Genomic DNA, 4392 nt, shown 5'->3' with positions numbered 1-4392 from the left:
CCACTGCAGAAATGATCACTCGGGCATTGATCATTGGGATTGGGATAATTTAAGTGCATCACATGATTCATTAGTTAATAATACTTCATGGACATCACCAGTACTCCAAGAGGAGGGGCGCCTGGGTGGCTCGGTCGTTGGGCATCTGCCTTCAGCTCAGGTCATGATCCCAGGGTCCTGGGATGGAGCCCCGCATCGGGCTCCCTGCTCTGTGGGGAGCCTGCTTCTCCCTCTCCCACTCCCCCTGCTTGTGTTCCCTCTCTCGCTGTGTCTCTCTCTGTTAAATAAATAAATAAAATCTTTAAAAAAAAAAAAAGTACTCCAAGAGGAATCCTTAGGAAAGGTTCAAATTGGCATAGGGGAAGCAACCAGAAAATTCACAAGTCTGTGAAGATTTGGGCATCCCCAGAAGCAAACCCTGAGGTGAGGATCTGAGTGGGAACAGTTCACCGGGAGAAGATCCCAGGGAACCCTATAGAGAATGGGAACCTGACTGGGGGGCAGAAAGCCAATAAAAGGCACATCAGTGAGAAATCTGTGAAAGATAGAAGACCAGAGCCTCAGAGCTGTCCCTCAGGAGAAGCGAGGGGAGTAAGCTGGGGTATTTTTTCACCAATGTGTGTCAGCCATTGCTTGAGGGCTGCTCCCTGGGGGCATGAAATCCCTGACACTCCCAGCCTGCACCATAGAAAGCCCTGAAGTGAACAGGATAGACAAGGCCCCCGGCAGTTGAAATTCAGGCTACATCCACTGTCCTGGCACCTGCTGAGGGCATGGGAGCGGCAGCCTGTCTCTCTCTCTCTCTCTCTCTCACACACACACACACACACACACACACACACACACACACACACACTCTGTCACTGTAGTACCCATGTCTCACAGGAACATCATACGTCTGTCCTGAAAGGCAGGTGATTTGGAACATTAGATTTTGTCGGTCAGCATTCTCGGCTGTGAGCCCCAGAGTTGCCCCAGCTGAGAGAAGCAGACAAGAAACATATTACTGAGTATTGTATGGCTCATGGAATCTCTGGGAGGGCCAGGGAGTCGGCCATGATGCGGGATGTCCCACTGAGCACTCCACTGGTCTGCACAGAGCTGCCACAGGGCACTGTCCCTCACCTGTGTCCTGCGTAGAAATAAATGAAGACCACCGAAAGGAGAACGAGCGGAGGCCATTTTTTTCAGACTGCTGTGGCAAGGGTGTCCGCCATTTGCATTTGGCAGAGGCTCTAGGGTAGGTAGGGGAGCAGGGATGCTGTAAGGTGGGAAAAAGGAAAGGCTTCAGGTGCAGCGTATCCGATGCACCTGGGTATGTGGCTTTATCGGGTTGGTCTTGAGTTGGAAGCAGAGGCAAAAAAGTAGGGAAACTGGCAGTCATTGATCAAGTCCTGGCTGTGTGGGGCTGGGTTATGGCAATTTGGCTGCCCGGGCTCATGGCTGCAGAGATTTGGGTCAGCGTGCTTTTTTCACACGTGGTCTGACTGACCGTTGTCCAGTTGTATCTTCAGTCTGTCACCCCCCAAAGTCACAAGCCTCTGCTACAGTCCTCTGCAGTCAGAACCCATGTGGTACCTGCTTCCTAGGCTTGCTGTCTTCTGAATGGGGTAGAGTCCAGATCAGGGGCCTGAGCTGCAGAGGGGCACCTAGCTCTTCCCTGGGGTGGGCACCTGTGGGAGACATTCATCCACAAAAGGAAGGGGCTCAAAGACGCTGAGAAGACACACAACATGACCAGTGTCCACCATGTAAGTACAGCTAGTGACCAAAGAGTCACAAAACTTCGGAGGTTGGATCCAGAATATTTCGTGAATCAATGGATAAAAAGAGAAAGGATTTCTATGTACATGTTCCTCTAGGGGATGCAACTTAAACCTATTTTTCCAGAGAAAGTACAGAAAGTTCAAAAAAACACCAGGAAATCCTCATGTTCTCTCCACCAAAAAAATGACCACAGTTAACATTTAGACATAGTGTGTTTCTTTGGTCCTTTTTTTAAAAATAAGTGTTGAGATCACACTGTATACACAATCTCATATTATGCTTTTTGGTAACACGAGCATTTCACCACTTCACTAAAACTCTGTAAACATCATTTTATAACTTCATGGTGTTCCATTGTGTGGCTGTGTATGCATAGTTTGTGTAGCTATGCCCAGGATGGGCTATTCAGATTGTCTCTCATTTTCATTGCTCTCATGAGCATAAATCCTTGTCTTTGTTTCTAAGTGTGATGGAGTTTTAGAAGGCAATTACTAAGCAAGAAAAGCTTTTGCTTTTCTTGACCCATGGTCTACAGGACTATTTGCAAAGACAGGAGGGGGGGACTAGCTTTAATAATCTTTGTACTATCTGTTCTCTCTTTCTGAATGAAAGACTCTCACCAGCAGAGAGGGACAGGGTAAGTGAGGACAGTATATAGAAATAAACCTTCAGGAAGGAGAGGTTTTCTGAAAAACTGTCCTGAGATGCCTCCTGGCTTGGATTTCTTATGGAATGGTTTATCATCTGCGGAGACACCCTGCAAGTGTATGCGAGAGATTTTTTACTAGCTTGTGGTTTGTAAAGAGAGCAGGGAAGCTCATGCTGATTCTGCATAAATGATGACACATTTTGTGGTAAATACAGTGGCAGGCAACACGTGATACTCCATTTTTTGATTGGGGTGTAGAAATTGACTATCTTTTAAAAAATGCGTATCCTGGGGCACCTGGCTGGCTCAGTTGGGGGAGCATGTGACTCTTGATCTCGGGGTTGTGGGTTTGAGCCCCTCATCGGGTATAGAGATTACTTAAAAAAAATGCATATCCTAAATATCAACACATAGGGCGGAGCGTCACAAGTGTTAGTGGCCCATCAGAGGCCCATGAAGGGCTATGGAAGCACAGGATTTTGATTTATATTTCTAATTATTCGCTGATGCAGTTGGTTCTGGGAACACTTTGGGGTTTTGTTAAATCTGGTATGAACTATAAAGAGAGGAATCATACACACCTTCAAATAATATAATTTGAGAAAAGGAAATCTCTAGGCTCACTTCATGTTTGACCATGACCAATGGTTACTTGTGAGGCAAATGCTATGGCAAAGGGCCAGGGCTCCCCCAGGTCTCCTTTGACAAAATAAGATGGATAAAGCCAGGGGGCTAAGGAGGAGCAAGCCTGTGTTTGGGAGCTCTGGGCTCCACCAGGCTCCTTGCATGAGAAAACTCTTTTTTATTTTTCATTTTCTTTTTTAGTTATTTTTTATTGTGGTAAGAAATGCATAACATAAAACTTACCATCTTAACTATTTATCTTTTTTAAAAGATTTTATTTATCGGAGAGAGTGAGCACAAAAGCAGAGGGGAGAGGGCCAGGACAGAGGCAGAGAGAGAAGCAGACTCCCTGCTGAGCAGGGAACCCAAGTCGGGACTCTATCCCTGGACCCTGAGATCATTACCCAAGCCAAAGGCAGACCCTTAAACAACTGAGCCACCCAGGCAACCCCCATCCTAATCATTTCTAAGTGTACAGTCCAGTAAGTATTAAATATATTCACATTGTTGTATAACCAATCTCCTCATCTTGCAAAATGGAAACTCTGTACCCATTGAAAAACGGCTCCCTCCAGCCCCTGACAACCACCATTCCACTTTCTGTCTCTATGAATTTGCTTACTCTAATACCTCGTATAAGTGAAATCAGACACTATTTGTCTTCTGGTACCTTATTTCACTTAGCATTACGTCCTCAGGTTTCATCTGTATTGTAATATGTGACGTAACTTCCTTCCTTTTTAAGGATGAGGAATATTCCATTGTCTGTGTATGCTATATTTTGTTTATCCATCCATCAGTTGAGGGACACTTGGGTTGTTTCCTTTTTTTTTTTTTTTGTTATTGAAGTATAGTTGACATACAGTGTCATATTAGTTTCAAATGTACAACATAGTGATTCAACAATTCTATCCGTTTCTCAATGCTCACCACGATAAATATAGTCACCATCTGTCACCATATAATGTTATTACAATATTATTGGCTATATTCCCTATGCTGTACTTTTCAACGCTGTGATTTATTTATATTATAACTGGAAGTTTGTACCTCTTAACCCCCTTTCCCTATTTCATCCAACCCCTCTGCTGTCTCCCCTCTGGCAACCACCAGTTTGTTCTCTGTATTTATGAGTCTATTTCTGTTTTGTTTGTTCATTTGTTGTGTATTTTAGAGTCCACATATAAGTGAAATCATATGGTAGTTGTCTTTGTCCAACTTATTTCACTTAACAACCTCTAGGTCTATTTATTTTGTCACAAATAGCAAGATTTCATTCTTTTTTATGGTTAAGGAATATTCCATTATGTATTTATACCACCTCTTGTCTATCCATTCATCTATTGATGGAC

This window comes from Halichoerus grypus, chromosome 14 (genome assembly GCF_964656455.1).
Source record: "Halichoerus grypus chromosome 14, mHalGry1.hap1.1, whole genome shotgun sequence".
In the NCBI taxonomy this organism is placed as follows: Eukaryota; Metazoa; Chordata; class Mammalia; order Carnivora; family Phocidae; genus Halichoerus; species Halichoerus grypus.
This window is presented reverse-complemented; position numbering follows the sequence as displayed.